The 20090-nt window shown below is 39.3% G+C and overlaps 1 pseudogene; it reads right to left on the reverse strand.

Annotated features, from left to right (window-relative positions):
• Positions 1-4904: 4904 nt before the first annotated feature.
• The window catches only part of LOC118905756, a 35250-nt pseudogene continuing 20064 nt past the window's right edge, over positions 4905-20090 (reverse strand).

A 20090-nucleotide genomic window follows, 5' to 3' on the forward strand; every position in this document is an offset into this window, starting at 1 on the left:
ATTTTATATTAAAACACTGCAAGTTTCTTAGAGAGAAATTAAGACAAAATTGTGACTATTCTCAAAACAGATTAGTGGAGGATAGGCAAAGTCACAGCTGCTGATCTCTGAATTTTGTCCTTCATGTAATTATAATACACCATAGAAAATAATACGTGGCAAAAGTTGTGTCAATTTTAAGAGGCTCTTGAAGGATGAGAAGAATAGGGATATGTAGAGATAGAGGCAGTGGGGACCATATTCTAAGATGGAGGACATAGGATATTATCCCCATGAGGACAACCCTAGAAGTAGGATTCTGGATGCAGGTTGTGAATTGAAGAGTGTAAGTAGCTAGGTTTGGAGGGAGCTTAGGATATCTGAAGTGGTCACCTTTGCTTCATTTAGAAATGTGAGTTATTTGAGCAGAGGGGTATTTTCATGAAAAGCTTTTGATAACAATGAGTCTGGTACCATTAGTGTGAGTTGGAGTTGAGAGATAGGAGACTATTATCACAGTCATCGGAGATGCTTCAACACAGGCTTGTGACAACTTGCAGGAACGTTAAAGGAGAATGAAGAAAAAGATGGGGAGTGGACTAGATTTTAAAGTACTTTCCAGCCATGAGTTAGAGAAGTAGGATAGAAAACTAGGCTCTGGGTCTCACTCTCTAATTTGCATACTGGTTCCAGCACTTCTGACTATGACCTTAGGCAAATTACTTAGTTCTGCAAATCCTCCAAGATTTACTCATCTGTAAAATAGGAATACTTTTAGAATTTATTTCACCATGTTAATGTAAGGTTTAAACAGGGTAGCATATATGAAGCCCTTAGCACAGGGCTTCAAACAGATAAAACCTCAATAAATGTTTGCCTGTACTGTTATTTAATTTTTAGACATTAAGGTTCTGAACTATACTAATAGAAAGGGGAGGAGATGGGTTAGGCAGAGAAAGGAGTGCTGAGGTAGAATTCATGGGATTTGGAAATTCATTTGATCATTAAATGTAGGTCAAACCAGGGCAAAGGACCAGGAGAAGTGAACAAAAACTGAACATTTTAAGAATGCGTAACTATGATGATTGGATTGCTTCTATTCAAAATTAGAGAGATTTAAAAAAAGATTTCTCTGAATTTTCTTTTCTGAATTGACAAAGTTTTTAAAACTTAAATTTATGAATTAAAATATATATTTTGTGAACAGAATTGTTTTTAAATTGTTTGCTTCAAATTTGAGAAAACAATCAGGCATTTGACTTTTTTCCATCTGAGCTGAAAATCTTAAAAGTTATCCTTTCAACATGCCTATGGACACTGAATGAGCATTTGGTACTTAGTGCAACAGCATAGACTAGTGGTAGGAAGGAAGATTGTAACTAGGAGGCCTGGACATTACTTTTTATCATATCCAAGGCCCTTTTCTGTTTTAGGCTATAATGAGAACAAAATGGAAACAGACTATTTGACAAATAAAAAAATAGTTTAAGAGGTAGTTATTTTAATAGCTTAAGGCTTGTTTATTAATGACTAGGATATTTGAAAAATGCTTCCTTTTTTGACTGCTACAATAAGTAGCTTAATAGCAATGATTACATATTCAAATATTTTAAAAAGTAATTAATTTCCTCGAATTGAAAACTTCGGCTATTTTAAACAATCTATGCTTGAAAACCTTTATCAGTTTTTAATTTTTACCCTGGGGGATAATGGTGTCATTTCCTTGTGTTGAATGTCCTTATCCAGATAGGTGCTATAAATCAGTCAGCGAACATGTGTACGCACTACGGACACTGCTGAGGGAAACAAAACGAACGTGATCCAGATCCTGAATTTATAAATGTATAACCAAACATGTATACAACTTATACAATATGGACAAAAGAAATAAGTGCTCTTTCACCAGTCTAAAAAGCCATGGAAGCACAGAGGATGAAGGGGTTAATTAAACTCCTTTCTAGGAGGAGAAATCTTTGCAGGATTCTGTACTCAAGATATTGCCCAGAACAGAGCGGACATTCAAAAATATTTATTTACTAAACGAATGATTGATAAATCAATTAATTCACCCAAAATTGTGATTTAAAACAACTATTGTTTTATCATCTCTCACGGTTTCAGTGGGTTGGAATTTAGAAGGGGTGCAGCTGGGTGGTCGAGGCTCAGGGTCTCTCTTGGGGCTGAAGCTAGATGGGGGCTAGAGGCAGTACTAGAGTTAGAAAAATGGGAGGCCAAGCAGCTGGGGGCCGCTTAGACACCTCTCTCTCTTCCTGTGTTCTCATGGCTGCCATGTGGTTTCTCCTCTTGGGTGGGTTTAGTCTTCCTCATGGCATGGTGGCCTCTGTGCAGTTGGGCTTTGTATACAATTTCAAAGTTAACAAAGCAGAAGCTTCACGGTCTTTAATGACCTAGCCACAAAGGTCAATAGCTTTGTAAATGCCATACTCTGTTAGTCAAAAGAGTCACCAAATCAGCTCATTTTGAAGGAAGGGCACATAGACCTCATCTTTTGCTGGGAGTAGTGTCAAAGTCACATTTAAGAAGAACACAGGGGAGGGAGGTAATATCGTAACTCTCTGTGGAAAATTAAGTCACCGCAGTGAATATGATGTTAGTTTTTAAGACATATGTAAAGTTCTTACATAACATTCCCTTTTGCCTTTTTTTAAGGAATATATCATGAAATCTGAAAAAAAAATTCAGAAATGGATTTGGAATCAGAAGTCAGTATAGATTATTTATGAACTCCTCAATTTCTACTCAGTTTTGTATGGTGTTTCTCATAAATTCGTATCTTTTAATGTGTTGAGTCTCCATTTAGGCTTTGTCTATGAGATTGTGTGTTAAACATCTGCAAATAAAATAACATATCTAATTATGTCACTACCATGACCAAAATCTAATCTATCAAATCAACTCTTTGGTATCATATAACAACAAACAACAAAGTGAAACAAAGAAAAACAAACAAACATACACATAAGCAATCCCCCAAAGTGAACCAAGACAAAAACTTACCACATCAATAATTTACTTTTGTCAACAAGTTGCTTTGATAGGGTATAGAAGACAGAGACTTATGACAAAGTATACATCTTGGATTTGATTTTACCAAAATGTTGCATGAGGGTTACAACTAAATGGGTTTTGTTTTATTTCACATGCAAAAAATCTCTTTCCAAGGGCTTTGTGAGATATGTGAATTATTTCAGGCCCATATGATACCACTTGGTGCACCAGAACAGTTTAATCCACCTCTTTCACTTGTATGAACCAATACCAAGAGAGAGTAGAAACATTGAAAGCCTGTAGTATAAACTGCAAAGCCCCTAATGACCGAGAGTATGGTGGTAATTGTCTTCTGACCATGTGACCGTGTAAGCCATTCAGTGGAAAAAGTGAAATAACAGATGTTCCAGTAATGTCCTCTGATTTCTGGAACTTACAGCTCACTAAGGGAAATATCAAGCCCTTTATATATGTATATTATTATTTTTTTAAACGAGAAAGGTAAGAGAGCACACTTTCAAAGTTGACTTCATGATACTTTTTGGATTATAAAAACTTTGACTACTAAAAAACCTACTTTTAATATTTTCTTTTTAAGAATTAAGTACCACACTTAAAGTTTTTTATATGTTATGATTTGATTAGCATTTTAGAATAAGGATGCAGTCTGAAAATATTTTGCTCTAAGTTTACCTTTATTATTGTACTTATGGGGAAAGAAGCTTATTAAAGGAAATATTCTGAAAATAGCATGTGAATATAGGCACAGCTGATAAATAAAACAAAACTTTATTTAAGCCATTATTAAAATATTTAAACATGCATTGGTGTTTAAGGTATAATGTTGCTAGTAGAGTCTGAAGGTTGTTTGCTGCTGAGAAACTGGGTGCTGATTTTATTTTCAAGAGGTTTTTTTTGTTGTTATAAATATCTCATAGCATCACAAGAAATAATAGCTCAGCATCTATCTCTTTGGCTGCAAATACCTTTTCAGTTCATTCATCTCCTTCATGTGTTCTGAGCTGCTAGATTCAGACCTGGGGAAAAATATTTTTCTCTTTTTCTGCAGTATTTCTTGCTTTGTTTTAGTTACTTCAATAACTCTTTCCCTTTGTTCTACTTTGGAAGGTATAGCCATTAAAGAAGTTCACAACTTGTATTTTCTGTCTGAGGCTCAGAAAAGTTTCTCAGCATTTTCTCAAAGGCACATGGGTAACCTTATCACTTATGAAATTCAGGCATAAACTCCTTAATGTTTTGCCTAAAAATAAGTATCTGATTCCTTTCCCATTGCTCAACAACATTCTGGGTAACAATGCTGGGTATAGAGAATCATGTAAAATAGAATTATAATTAAAATGTTTGCTCTGGCTCATTCTATTGATACTCTCTATTTTTCCCCTTTTAAGAGATATTAAATGCTTTCTTTTTCAAAATTAAAAATCAGTAATTTTAATATTAAAATTGCTAATTTAAAAAAAGAGAAAAAACCCCAAGGTACAATCTATAGGGAAACCCATCCTGCCCACCTGCCCACCCCCAGCCCAGTACCAAAATAGTTTTAAAATGACTGTCCAGCCCAGCACGGACATTAGAAAAATTCTTTCTGCAGAGGGAGTGGGAAAGGACGGTGTGTGGAGTGGGAGGTAGCTTGGGTTGCCAGCCCTATCTATCCTCTCGCCTTGGCACCTGGACTCCAGGGTAGCCAACTACCTGTAGGAAGGGTCAGTCTGAAACTGCCCCAGAGGCTCTGGGCCAAGTCCAGGCCCACAACCTGGGGTCAGGGTTGGCAGGTCCCACTGGAGCCAGCAGGTTAGCAGGTGTGGGTCCATGTAACAGACCAAGAAGGGGTTGGGGTCCTGGGTTTCAGCTGCCAGCAGGGCAGGTAGGAGGTGGTCGGGTAGTTCTAGCCTTCCTCAGTTGATCAGGATGGCGCAGGCTCAAGCCCTGTCTTCTGCCAGCGTCCTCCGATTCTTCTCAGATTCCTCTGCAGGGCCCAGGAAATCCTTCACGTCCTCCACTGTGACGTCCCCTGTCGTGTCCAGCGTAGTGTCGTCACTGGTGACTGAGTTGGTGGACATGGGTGAGAACACGCTTCCATCGCGGCTCCGTGGAGCCAAGACGATGCCTAGGGTCCCGTTAGCCTGTCTCAGCTTTGGCAACTCTGGGAGCCTGCAGCTGGCATGGGTGGCATTGCGGGGGCCAGCTAATGTCCAGAAAGCCGAGGGGCTCTGTGACGTTCTGGACACTTACAGAGAAGCGTTCAAGCTCCCATGGGGAAATCAGGTAAAAACAGGCTGTGGCACTTGAAGACACAGGAGGTGATGCGGCTGTGTCCCCCTTCCGGCTACAGGAGTAGTACACCTGGGGTCGCAGGCCAGGCACCGAGAAGACGTGGGCATTGCCCAGGCTGGGGAGGCAGACCAGGCACGTCTTGGCATAGTCCTCTCAGGCCACGCTGGCAAGTGTAGCCAGTGCCACCTTGTGCACGCGACAGCCCTCGTGGGCCATCGGCCTGAACTTCGTCTTGGCGCTTTCCTTCGGCAACGTGAACACTTTGAACGGCCCCGCCCACCCGGTGAGCACGGCGTCCGCCCTGCAAGTCCTGCGCCTGCGCCAGAACCCACGCGGCCTCGTCATAGGTCAGGCTAAGGGCGTTTGCGTGCGTCCAACGCTGGGAGGGGCGACACGAGCTCGCGGGGCGTCAGCCGCTCCTCTGTGCCCTTCTGACGGCTCCTGCAGCTTCCTGACGCCTGCATGGCTAGAGCGTAGCATACATGGAGCCCGAGTTGGTGTGTGGCTGCATCTCCAGGAACGTGTCAGCAAAGTATAATAGAAGAAGTGCACAGCGCCCGGGAGGGAGTCCTCGGCCGACCGGGGCTGACGCAGAGCTGCAGTGGCATCATCCCCAGGTCTTGGGGGCAGGCCTGCTCCGCCAGCAGCGTGTTGGCTTCCTGAAACTTGCTGTTGGCATTAGCATCCTACTTCTTGCCTGAGACTCAGCTCTTCCGCATGCGCCTGAAAGACCAGCACAGCAACTTTGTAAGCAGCTTCACCTGGGATAGCGGCCTCTCCATGGCCGGGGAGCCGTTGGGGTGAAGGGTGCACGTGGCCAGACCAGGGCTCTTGCACGGGTAGTCAAAGAGGCCAAAGCCACGACTTGTGCCAAAAGCCACAGGCTGCACTTGGTGTGCTGTGAGACGGCAGGGATGGCACCGGGTGACAGCACTGAACCAGCACATGGGCTGGAAGCCGGAGGTCAGGGCAGCGGCCCAGGCGCAGGATCAGCCGCCCACGGTCCTTCCACGTGAAGCCCTCGTGGTCCTGGAGGGGGTCTACGCTGGCCAAGCTGATTGCCTGCTTCTAAGGCACGTCGCTTAGCTCCAGCACCAGCACCTGGCCTGCAGTGCCGGCCATCACCAGCTGGGCTGCGTACTTGCAGAACGCCAACTTCTGCACGCTGAGCAGAGGCTCGTCGCTGCAGGGTTAGAAGCGGCCAATCTTGCGGAAGGGCGGCCAGTCGTCTACTGTGGCTTAGGCCAGGTTGTTGGCGTGCGTGCTGTCCGTCTGGAAGAGGCCAGCAGTGCTCAGCTTGCAGGATGGCTGGGGCGCCACAGCGGAGGCGTCCCAGAACCGCATGATGCTGTCCTCATGGCCAGTCAGCAGCAGCCCTTGCTGCGATGGCTCCGGACTGGCTTCCGACTCCAGTGATGGGCCAGCTCGTGGTGCAGGAGGCTGGCTGGGAGCTCTGCTGCTCGCTAGCGCTCACGATGCGGGCCCACAGCTTGTCTGGGACATTGGCGACATGGGCTGAACAGGTAAGAGTGGACAGAAACTGTCTTAATATTGAACACTTACAGGAGAATAATTTTTCTAGTCCTTAACCATCCCATTTCACATCCAAACATGCTGGGCCACTCAATGAGGAGTTGGGCGTATTCTTTATTTGAAACAGGCTAGGTATGAAGAAAGATGGAGGAATCAGAGTATTAAAGATGGATTCTACTCGAGCTGTCTGTACTGCAACGTCTCTTAGTTCATACCAACAATATTGTTATATCTACCACTTGCAATTTCTAAGTCATTTTCTCATTAAATTAGCAGTTGAGCAGGTGTAGCTAAAAGTGTCTTCAGTCACTTCTGCCTTAATTTGAGAGAAGAGTTTTGCAAACCATTGAAATTTAATTTTGGAATCTCATTCAGTAAGTTGGAAAACTAACGATGGCAAACTGGAGTTTTGGTTTTGCTTTTACATCTGGTGATACAGTTAGGGCTTTTATTACCAAAGGAAAGTGATAACTGTGAAAAAAATTATGACAGTTCTAACATTTAGTAGATTAAAGGTTTTATATACATTATCGAACTCCCCTCAGTAATTCTGGAAATAAGAGAGGTGTAAATGCTGCTATTTGTGTTTTCTACAGAAGTCAGTAGTATTAAATTATTAAAAATATATAATATATATTTTACATGCAAATATATATACAGTGTGTGTGTATACACACACACACACACACACACACAGAATGAGAATAGCTTATAGCTTAGTTTTCCCAGTTTTTCAACTTTCTCTTCCTCATCAATGGTTTCCTTCAAGGATGTCTTTTACATAAAGCATCCTAGAATGTTCTGTTTCCCACCTCATTCATCATTTAGTTGCCATGTTTTATTCTTTGTTTCAACTGGCTAATGTTAAGAGATCGATGGTCCAGTACATAAACAAGCTGACCAGAGGGGCTAGAGAAGACACCATGAGGCTCACAACAAAACCCTTCTTACTGACATTTCCCTTATGAACACGGCCTGCTGAAAAGCTGTTATTGAATCAAGAATATATCACCAAATGGAGGTTTGAAATTGACACTCCACCACACACTCACCACAGTTGCAAAACTACTGCCTTGAGTTGACATCTATCTTCTACTTAGGTTCCTAGACCTTGTCACTAATCTCACCATTGAGCAAATATAAGTACATCTGCTTTCCAAGAAAGGTTCCTTTGCATTACAAATATTACTATAATTTCTAAGTTAGTGCAGTAACCCATAAACATTAGCGTTGCTCCCAAACTATGCTGAATGTACAGAGTAAACCATGAGTCACAAAATATTTTCTCCAAAGCCAAGTGCATCCTTCATGTGAACAATTTTTAAAACTGATGCAGACATGCTCATGAGCGACACTGTTGCTAATATTTAGAACTTTTTCTGACCTTTGAAACCATTCTTCAGCATTAGGTTTCAGGTCCTACAGTGAACTGAACACAAAGCTTAAAGCTGAACAAATGTAAATTAAGTGTATTTTCAGTAAGTATACTGGAAGAGTATGTCAAAGGAAATTTCACATTACTTCATTTTCTGAGCTTGAATTTTTGCTTTCTTATATAGACAAGTGCATACACACACACAAACACAGTCACACATATACCTGTTGGTACACACATGCCTTGTGTTCACTAAAAATGGGCTGACATTCCGGATTCGATGATTTTCAGAGGCATAGCCTAAGCAAAATGTTATCAATCAGGAATTTTAAAAGTCTATCTTTTAGGATCTCCACTCATTTCTATCAGATTTCTTTCCAAGCAGGTTCCCTTCTGCTGGTCAGAATCAACATTAAGAAGCATATTTGCTATCAGGTAGATGTCAACATCTGTTTTAGTTGTATTTTTTTAGCAGCAGAACAGCCCAGATTTTCTTTGTAATTTATTTTTGATATCACTATCATTCCATTTTCTCCATGCTTCTCTTTTGAAGTACATTTAAATCTTCCTTAAAATATAGTGAGCACTCTTCTAGAGAACGCCTAACTGTATTTTAGTTCCTTTGATTTGTAATGCATAGCTTTAGCAGTCCGTCTCAACATATTATTTGTTTTCATCTCTGAAGCTCTACGTTGAGATCTCAGAAGTTTGCTTTTTAGGATAACTTCCTAGACTATCAGGTTTCTACTTAGGACTCATTGCCTTCTGACTGGTGTAACCTTCATACAATTTAAAATTTCATTTTATTATATTAAGGAATGGCATGAGATGATTCTAGGTTCCTAACTTTCTATGTACTTAATGCATTAAGAAAAAAAGTGCAGTTTCAAACTAGAGGCTCAGGATGCAGTAGGGGTCAGGGCAGTGACAGAATCAATGTGTGGTGTCAGCGGTGGTAGTTGGGGCATAGGCAGGCAATACTGCCAAAGGACACCTCACGCCTAAAAGCAAGACCACTGATAATTTTACAGAGACTGTTGCATGGGTGCTGCTCTGAACGCTTCTCTGTTCTTTCCCAATTAAGTTCACATCAAGTCCAGTAGGAGAGTAGATGTTGATTTGCTTGGGGAGCCAATCCATCATTGCTCTGAGAGTGCCAGCGCAGGTGCCAGGTAACGGTGGAGTTTGGATTCCACTACTGCAAAGATAACATCACTTGGTTACTTCCTTCCAAGTAATCCATTCGGTAACGTGTCTTATAAATCTCCCATAAACAGAGGTAGTTTTTAAAGAAAACAAGAAAACAACTGTGGGAGTAAATGTGTTGTCCTAATTCACAGGTGTTTTGACCACTAAACCACTTTTAAATTCTCAAATTGGTGTATTTGTGTGTGTGTGTGTGTGTGTGTGTTTGTGTGTGTGTGTGTTTTATCAGTCCTCCATGCTGTGTTGCCTGCTAATTTAGTTCAATCTACAGTCTAGGAAATAACTCCTTTCTTTCCAAGATCCAGGTCATTACTGTGAATAATTAAAAAGCAGGGCTCTACCCTATTGGTAAATTCTTTCCACCTTGAAATAATTCCGCTGCCTGGCACTGCTGTGGTCATCATGCCTGACCCTTCACCCAGTTTTCAGGCTCCTTTGCCAGCTCCCTGCCTATGGTGGGTCTGCACTTTAGGTACTCACTTTCCTTGCTGATTTCCTGACGATATAAGTGTAATATTAAATGCACATGCAGTTCCTTACCGTGTTCCTCTTTTGTGCCAATTATGTATCTTGATTTGGTCTTTTGTGTCTATTTTTTCCTGACTTACACAGACCTTCTTCTCCAGCAAAATCGAATATGTGCAGCATCAGTTAGTGTCCTGCCCCAAATGTTCTCTCTCGCGTCTCTCAAGGTGCAAGCTTAGTGCTAGACTTTCCTTTTTTCATGCTGCTTAGAAATTCTATGACGTTCATTGTCTGTGCTATTTCCGGTAGATGCCCAATAACTCTTTCTGAATTGAAATATGTATTTCTTTCATTAAAATATAAGCTCCTTGGGGACAGGGACTGTACCTTAGTGTCACTTGCAATGTACATTTGGTATTAGATATTTTAATTTTTTTTTTTTTTAGATATTTTTTATTTATTTTTTGCTGTGTTCGGTCTTTGTTGCGGCACGCGGGCTTTCTCTAGTTGTGGTGAGCAGGGGCTACTTTTCGTTGCGGTGCGCGGGCTTCTCATTGCTGTGGCTTCTCTTGTTGAGGAGCATGGGCTGTAGGCACGTGGGCTCGGTAGTTGTGGCACACGGGCTTAGCTGCTCTGTGGATGTGGGACCTTCCCGGACCAGGGATTGAACCTGTGTCCCCTGCGTTGGTGGGTAGATTCCTAACCACTGCGCCACCAGGGAAGTCCGGTATTAGATATTTTAAAAACCTATTTTTTTGATTGGCAGATTGGTTTGATAAACTATTTTCCTTGAGTTTCTCTTCTTTAGAAAGGTCAGATTTTTGATTTGTCTGCTCTTACAAGTCGTCTATTTCACATGGTAGTTCCTTAAAGGGATTTAGCTGTTTCCTTACTATGTCACTATCCTTCTTCTGGCTCTTCTAGATTTTGCTGTGTGTATCTTATGGGGAGAAAAAGCATTTGTCCAGTCTGCTTCTTTATAGGAATAACTGGAAGGGCAGTAATTCGGCATTTGTTAGTTTTTAAAAAATGGAAGGAAGGGGAGGCTTTGAATTGTATGGGAAATTTAATTAGATTTAGACTAATTAAATTCATTTTTTATATTAACATGTGCACAAATATTATTGCATCTCGTTAGATTTCATTCTTCTAGCCTTACTGAACAATATTCAGTAGTAGTTTCAGATTACAATAAGTTCATTATGAAGATAAGGTGGAATTAGTGTAGGAAGCTCAGCTGGTTGAAGGGGTCTGTACTTTAATTACTGCAGAGGGTGTGCATATTAATTACAACACAAGTGATATTTACTGTACCTCAGGAACATATGACAGGGTAAAGATACTGACAGCACCAGCTAATAAACTCAGTATGATAATGAGGAGAAAAGACCATAAAAATAGAAGGAAATAAAATTATTCATAAAGTATATTGATCCCAAAGTAAAGACATTAAGCTCTGATGAAGGGCAACAAAAGGGAAGCTCCTCACTTTATCAAACAAATAACCAAAGTAGAGAAATGTTAGCAGGGAGACAGATTGTCATTATCCTGGTCACATGATCAGACTCCAGAGAGTACACAGGAGCCATAAAATGGGAGATTTTTAATAAATCAGCAGAAAGCCATACTGTCACCTGCAGGAACCGAGGTCGCAGTGGCTAAGGACAGCTCCTGGGAGTGGAGAAGTCGGATATGCTGCAGGGCAAACAGGGAAGGAACCGCACACACACAAAATCTGGTTCAAGAGCCACTGTGCCCTCTGGAAAAGAGAGGGGGCACCTACAAATACTCTGAAAATAGTTCTCAGGAGCAACCCAGAGGCCATCACTCACTTTTCCCTGTGGTTTGAAATCACCAGCTGTGATTTTGAGATGGTGAAGGGAAACCAGTGGGGCTTGTTTGGATAATTGTTCCCAGGAAATGCTCATTTCTGCCATGATCCTGTCTAAATCTATACAGCTCAAAGGAAAGTTCAAATTTTGGCCTAGAGTGATTGAATCTGAAGTTTTATTTGTTTTGTTTTTACATGGGCCTTCCAAAAGAATGGTCATTTTTTGAACAATTATTTAGTCAACTACTAGCATTTATAAACAAGTTTATTCTAGAAAAAAAAATTGGCCAACATGCTAATTCTTCATTTACATTAAATATTTAATATAGTCATGTTTTTGCTAAGTATGTATTTGTTATTTTGGAGTTTATTAGCCAAAATCTGCCAGATACTGCTCATAGTTGACATATCATAGAAAAAACGATATTAGTTACCTATTTATCTTAACACATGAAATGATGATGTGGACCAAACTCTTTGAATCGCTTTAAGTTAATTTTATGAGGAAAACATTTTTTTGTGGGCGTATGTATGATTTTACTGTATGATTTATTTACTTGGAAATATGTGATATATTTTGTATATGAACTGGTGTGTTATAAAAGAATATGCGTTCTGGTTCCACCTCCACAAAAATAAATTATTATCCTAGCCTGGAGAAAATGGAGGAAGGGCCCTAGGGCAGTACATAATCGGGCCTGCTCTTGGTAACACAATTAGAGTCGTCTGGAGACAGAAGACAAAAGAAGAGAGTCCTCATTTTGGTTGAAAGCCATAAAATCATGAACTGAAAGGATTAGACATCAAATTACAGAATGAAATTATGGAAAAAATCTCACTTTGCAACTTAGGCAAGACAAATAAAAGGAATAACTGATTCCCTCACATCTGAAGTATTTTAAGTTATGCATCCTGGAGCAGAAGTGACGATAGCCCTGGACACTATCATGAAGTAGGGGTGCCATCCCTTGTTTCCAGTTTCTCCCTCTGCCCTCTTCAGGGCCTTACTTTTATCCATCCCTAATATATTCCTGTGGTTTCACGCTAGCTTTTCTCTCCTTTGGTGGTGGGTTGAAAAGTTGTTTCACTCACATTAAGGTGAAATATATCCAGTGATATTTTTATTTTAAGAGCACAATGCTTCATGTAAGCTCACATGTTATAACTTGACTGTTAATGAAGTCATTATATACAAGTAGAAGAATCCACCTGAAATTACTCAGATGTATCAAATATGCATATGACCCACATGAAAGGTCAAACATAGAACATGGGGAAAAGAGGTGGTAATTCAAGTTTTATAATTGTTGTGAAATGGGTTACTTTCTTTTTTTAAAAATTTTTATTGGAGTATAGTTGATTTACAATGTTGCGTTAGTTTCAGGCAAAGTGAATGTTATGCATATACATATATCCACTGTTTTTTTTTTAAAGATTCTTTTCCCATATAGGCCATTACAGACTATTGAGTAGAGTTCCCTGTGGAAATGGGTTACTTTAATCAATATGTGTGATATTACAATGTTAAGGCACAAGGCTATGGGACTGTTTGGTACCTGGAATGTGGTGGGTTGGTGTTTGATAAATATTTATTGAATGAATAAATAACAAATGATTGAATGAATTGACCTCAGGTGGTGTTTGATCAGTCTTTGAAAATTATTGGCAGTGTTTCTGCTATGCCTAGTGAACTGGGTACTGGCTGTCACACTGGCCTTGGGGTTTTGTGCTAGCAGGCCCTAATTACAGTATCTCTGTCATCACCTGAGATGTGAATGCTGGCTGGAGGATTACCACTGTTGGGTGGCTAGGCCCTTGCCCCGTGTTTGGATGTAAAGGATGTAGGTCATAATGGGAGATTGATGCACTTGTGTTGAAATCTGGAACGTGAAGCTGTCTGCAGCTCACCCCTTGGGAAGTTCAAACAGTTTTATGATAAATATAAATAGCTTTAGCAGACTTTCAGTTATCAAGATGTTGATGTATGTTTTCTTGTTCAAAATATCCTGACACTTGGAAACAAAAGAACGGTTTAGGTGCATACCAATTATATGTACAAGCTTCTTGGGAACAGATGGGAAATTCCAAGCCTATGACCCTCTATCAACTAGGATTTAGGCTGGGCTTAGCTGAGTATAATTCTGATTTTCTGTTAGTGTTTTATGGGTGCCTGATATAACATGACTTCTCTTTGACAAGGTTTTAAATTTTTCCTCTTAGTATGATTTTTTCCTGGAAAAAATCATACTAAGAGGAAACTCAGAAGGTTCCTGCTGCCCTTGTGCCATCTCATTGCCCTTAGCTTCTTCCCTTCCCTCATATACATTGCTTCAGTGATCTGTAGTTCATAGTTCACCATTATTTTTCATCCTTTTCCCATCTGTTGATAATTTGGTTCTGATACTGTTTCTGCAATTGATACTTTGTCTTTTACATGTTCTTACCTTACTGGCTAATTTTTGAACTTGCCATTCTGGAACTGCTCTTTTCTTTTTCAGCAGAGAAAGAGTTGGGTTTATTGAGAAACTAGTTTAGGGACATCAATCGATCAATGTCCGTTTAAGAAAGAAGTTCAGTCTTTAGCTTCCTTCATTTATTTCTTCTTTGAATTATGAGGAGATAAAGAATATTTGATGCAGGTATTAAATAGACATGGATTCTGATGTTCAACATGTTGTAGAAAGCAGAGGATTTAGGAATTAAAATAGCAGTGAGACAAAATGGGTTGTATTACCTAAAGATTGGGATAACAGCCTATATCATCAACTTAAGGAAATTGTTAGTTTTACATTTGGAATAAGTATATGAGCAATCTCACCACACTATATTGGTTAAAGTTAAATAGTTAAGTTTAAACACAATAAGTGACCTTTAAAAATATGAAATTACATTTGACCCAATATGCTTTGTAATCTCTACAGTTACAGGGAGCCACAAAACCCTTGTGTTTCAACTACACAGAACATCTTGTTGATCTTCATTGCAGTGGAGTGAAAATTAGAGAAATTTCCCCAAGCATTTGAACCTTAGTGCAGAGTTTAAATCCTTTAAGCACCTCAAGCTCCAAGTAATTTCATAGATTAAAGTTTCAGAAGGTTAAGTTTCCGGTATAAAAAATTTGTGTTTGTGTACATTGATAATTAGAAAAAAGTATTTCATGAAATTCTGAGGAGGTATGATTGAATAGATAATTAAAAATCGTAACATTCTAATCAATAAAAGAGATGGATATGATTGCTCTTGCCATTCTGTTTCTTGGACCTTGTAAATCTTCATAAATCCTTTTCCTTTTTTTTTTTTTTAAAGATCATGTTGTATATTCATTACCACAAAGTGGGAGTCACAGTCAAGGTTTCCTGTAGGTCTTAGGTTGTAGAGCTCCAACGAGTGTGCTAAAGTAATAATTCATTGAGAAACCTCAAAAGTGACTCGTAGAATATAGTATTAATAGAAATGGAGGAACAGAAAAGGCAACCTGTGATGGAAAATTCACAGATCTCTTAGGAATTGTCAAATGGATCAACGTCACTAGGAACTCTTGAGAAGAGGGAAGGTGCTGTGCTTGTATTTGATTTAACAATAACAAACACCGAAGCAAAACTGATTTCATTTGGGAAGGATCATTTTTTCAGTTACCTTTTCTGAAATAATCCCCACCCTCTGTTCCCTCATTCCTGTTACAATTAGTCATTACCTACCGTTGCTTGTGATTTGTTGGCAGTCGCTAACTGCAATCTGTTGCTCTGTGACAGATCGATTCTTTTAGCCCAGACTCATTCCTGAATTCAGCCAAAATTAGAAAGAATTATATATATGTGTGTGTGTACATACACACACACACATTACATTCCTCTGGCTAATGTGGCAGATCATTCTTTAAAAAGGTGCTTTTAAGGGAGACCATTAATGAACCCTGCATGTATACAGCAGGAGTGAACACTATTAAGTGACCCCCTATGCAGAATGGGTTCAGAATGCAGATGTGTAGACTGTGGACTTTGAAGTATATTCTTTTAAGTCGTCACTTTTAAAGGAGATAATTTCAGAGCAATAATTTTGTTAGAGAAGAGGCGTTGCTTCTGAGCCTACTGAAGAGAATTTGTAGAAATCTTGTTTATACCCACACACATAGATGTATACACACACCACTGCATTTAAATAATTCCAGTAAGATTCATATTCCTTGGGTTTTTCAGAAAAAGAAATTAAAGTTTTGTTGCAATCAATTTAACAGAGAGCTTTGGTGTAGCAAAATATATGCTTCGTAGCCCTTCAAAATTTATGCAGTTTGTACATATAGATATATGCTGTATATATTTTGAAGTGATTCGTATGTTGAATTTTTTTCCTCACTTAAAACCATGCTGCATAATTGATTGGGAGAGTTACTGTCGTCACAGTCTATTTTTGCAGGAAAGCAGAGGCTATTTGAGATGCTTGTGGGTTTTTTTTTTTTTTGTTTTTTTCTTAAATGCTTTACTTTATTGCAAGGAAAGGAAAAACTAGTCATTATATAGCAAGATACTATTCATTGTTGGTTTGTTCTGAACAATGCGGAATTAAGTAACATTATTGCATGACAAGATCAATATGTAAAAAACCACATTTTCTCCATTAGCCTCTGGTGTTACTGTTGTCTGACTCTGCAACTGTATTTGGTGAAACACACACACAATCATACACACTAATATACTCACTGACATTTTAAAAATGTGTAGTCTGTTGAGTTTGCTACCTTACAGATCCAAGGAACAGCTTGCTTCTCAACATTTATATATAATGTTACCTCAGTCACAAGGCCAGGGCCACAAGAGTTGCCAAATTAAGGAAATTGGTGGGCTAGTGAGGAAAATACTGCTGAACCAAAAGGCAGATGTTTCACTGTATGTTGTACGTTGGTGGAATACCCTCAATCTGTCAGCATCGTTTTCTCAAAGTACAAACTAGCCACTCTCCTGGTTCCTGGTTCCATTTCAGGTTTTTAAAGGGGCCCCTTGCTTGGCTGCTGGAAAACTACCAGCTTTCCTCAGTCTAAAAATAAGACAAGGTAGTCATTCATGACCACTTGAGAAATTTACTTGAGAAATTTCTTACCACTTGAGAAATTTACTCTGACCACTTGAGAAATACTTAAAAAATCTTTTTCAAGCTCAATTTGGAAGGCGGCTGTAGGTATTATGGTCATTATGCAACTTTACAAATAAATCCATGATAGCTGATACAGAATTTAAACAGTATATCAATATATGCATGCCACAGGGGCTAGTAAATAGCATAATAGCAGGATTAGATTGCAAAATGCTTGCATTTTTCATCAAATTACTCTTCTTATCAAATCCTTTTATGAATAAAAAGAAAAGTCCTTAAACATAGGAATGTGGAAATTGAGAACTGAAAATGTTACTCCAAGTAACCAAGGGATATAGAAAGGGACAGCTCTATTATACTTTGTTTGCTTTTATTATTACCGCCTTAGCCTTTAAATCATTTAGTATAATCGTTTTCCAAAATTATAAGGATTTTTTCTTTACAATTAAAAATTTTTTTTACAATTTTATAACTTTACAGACTTAAGGCTAGAAAAATTACTTAAGTGAACACACTAATTCATTGAAACATTACATAAGATTAAAGTCTACTTTTAACATGATATCATTATACATAGGCTCTAAAGACTTTATCAAATTATTTGGATTTTACTAGATCTGAATAAATAGCAGAAAACACACAGAAACTAATTCAAACATATTTCTTTGTTCCGGTAAATTACTACATATGCTTCTAGCTCCCTAGTATCGGAGGTTCTATAAAAGGAGAATTTTTTTTTTGCCATCCCAGTGTGTTTTATCCACCATTTAAAAACACATTTGAAATATATTGCAATCGTGTGAGAAGTGACATAAATACATTTGGTGATTAATATTTATTTGATCAACTGTGAGTGCAACAATATGACTTCTAATTTGAAACCACACAAGCTTCCTTTTCAGCAATCCTGCCTTTCAAAGCCTTTCATTTGCTATAGCACAGGCTGATCTTGGAAAGAGAATCTGTTAGATGTACTTTACCCTACTCTTTTTCCAACTTAACTGTTGAACCAGGACAGTGGGCATTTAGCCCTATTTCCAGGTGTGCCGTATTGAAACTTGTAAAATGTGTGAGGGGATGGAGAAACTCATAGACTCTAGGCCTCTGGGTGATTCCGGAGAGCTTGGCCTGTTGACATTTGTTCCAGGGTGTGTGTATTTGAAGGTCTATATTACGTTGTCTGCAATATGTAAACACGCTCCCATACATATTCTGTAAAAATGGCAGAGTAGATGTCAGGAAGACGTCTCCCAGTGTTAAATAATGATTCTGTTCCTTCTCATATTGTTATTCCTATTGTTTTATTTCTATCCCCTGTGCTCGTGGTGTCTTTTGTGGTGCTTCAGCTGTGATGAGATGGCGGGTGAACACTTCCTCCAGAATTGACGCCAGCTGGTTTGGAAGACTGGCAAACCCTCAACTTTCCCTCTATCCACCACGTTAGAGATTGACTTTATTATCTGCTGTAGCTCCACGCCATGCCCAGTCTCCAGTGGCCCAGAATGCAGGCACGTAACACAGCCCCATTCACCATCGCACTTATTTTGATTTAGTCATAACTTCAGGAATTGCCTTTAACAACAACTACAAAAAAAGTGAGGGTCATCTACTTCTAATGCTGGAAACCCTGTGATAATCTGTTCCATGCATTCAAATGAAAATATGACTTCTTGGCAGAGAATAGCATTATAATGTAAAATCCCATATGCTGTTATACAGTATGTTGCAATCTGTTTTACGGCTGCCTCTATTCTAACGAGTGAATACTGCCAATAAAGCAATTGAAGATAACACTAATTGCTTATTTCTGTGATCCATAATTTTTATGGCTGCCTTATAGCTCTTTAGTCAAATAGATGCTTTTTGGCCTTTAAGATCTAGAACTCATGTACTGTAGCAGTTGAAACTGGAAATGTACATGCTGGCCTGAGAGGCTTTTCTGTGCTTGATGGATAGGATTCAGCAGAAAAATAATGGAAAGGTGCGAAAAAAAAAAATAGAAGTCTTAAACGGGCTCTGACAGGTAAACACAAGATTTTATCAGTACTTAGGTAACTTTAAATAAATGTATACATATATGGCTGTGTATGAAACAAAATTAGGCTGTTAGGTCTTCTTTGCCTTCATGCATTTTGGGGCCTGTTGAACGCAAAAGTGACCATGGAAGGCGTTGGTGGTGTGTGAGCATAGCTAGTTGGAGACTGTGTTAGATCTTGGCCTTTCCCGCATACTGACTTTGTGATCTTGAGCCAGTGATTCAGCTTTTCTGAGTTTAGGTTCCTCTTAGGAATGCTGTGATGACTAACTGGATGGGACACACTTTGATGACTGTAAAATACTGTACCCATGTTAGTGATTGTCTCTGCTTGATCCCTGTTTGGAGCCATCATGACATGCTTTCTCATGAATAGTCTTATAGAAACTCCAGATGATACAGCATTTGTCCAAGAATTTTTCCAGTCTTTTGCCCCTCAAAGACCAGCAGCACTGACCTCCCCTAGGAGCTTGGAGGGGATGCAGGATCTCTGTCTCCACCCCAGACCTGCTGACCAGACTCTTCCTTTTATCAAGATCCTTAGGTGATTAGTATACACGCTTGTCTAACTTACCTCATAGATGAGAGAGTTGAGATTCAGCAAGGTGAAGTGATTCACAAGAGGTCTGTAGTGTGTTCAGAGTTAAGCTGGGACAAGAGCCCAGGTCTTCAGACCCTAAATCCAATCCACACTTGTCCCCACCTTAAAATATAGAAGGTTTAATTTTATCGTGTGACAGATTTCAGATTAACTACATAGGCTCAAAAGTGGGCAACATGTTTGTAGCTTAAAATAGTATAAGTCAGAAAAGCCATCTGTTTCTGCTTTATTTGGTCAGATAGTGAAAATAAAAATCAAAGCAATCAATAGGTTGTATTACTGAGCTTAAATTATATATAACATGTGTCTAGAATACCCATAGATTTCTATTCATGAAGTTCAGTAGACATGTTCTCAAATTCTCAAATGGAAGAATTTAAGATATATGCCCTTAAAAATCAGACAAAGTACATGTGCAAAGATCACAGAGACCTACTATTCCAGTTTTCTATTTGTATCCAGCTTTCTAGCTATTATGATCTCTTTGGTAGGAAAAAGAGATGATGCTTATGTATAAATAAGTATTTATTTCTCCTATTCCAACAGAAATATACAATGTGCTGTGCCCAAATAGAAGTGCAAAAGGATTTTACAAACAATAGCTTAACAATGCTCATAATTCCCTGATGAGATATTTACTCTAGTTCTAAAAAATAGCCCCCGATCAGTTTAA

The sequence above is a fragment of the Balaenoptera musculus genome, chromosome 13, assembly GCF_009873245.2.
Source record: "Balaenoptera musculus isolate JJ_BM4_2016_0621 chromosome 13, mBalMus1.pri.v3, whole genome shotgun sequence".
Lineage (NCBI taxonomy): Eukaryota > Metazoa > Chordata > Mammalia > Artiodactyla > Balaenopteridae > Balaenoptera > Balaenoptera musculus.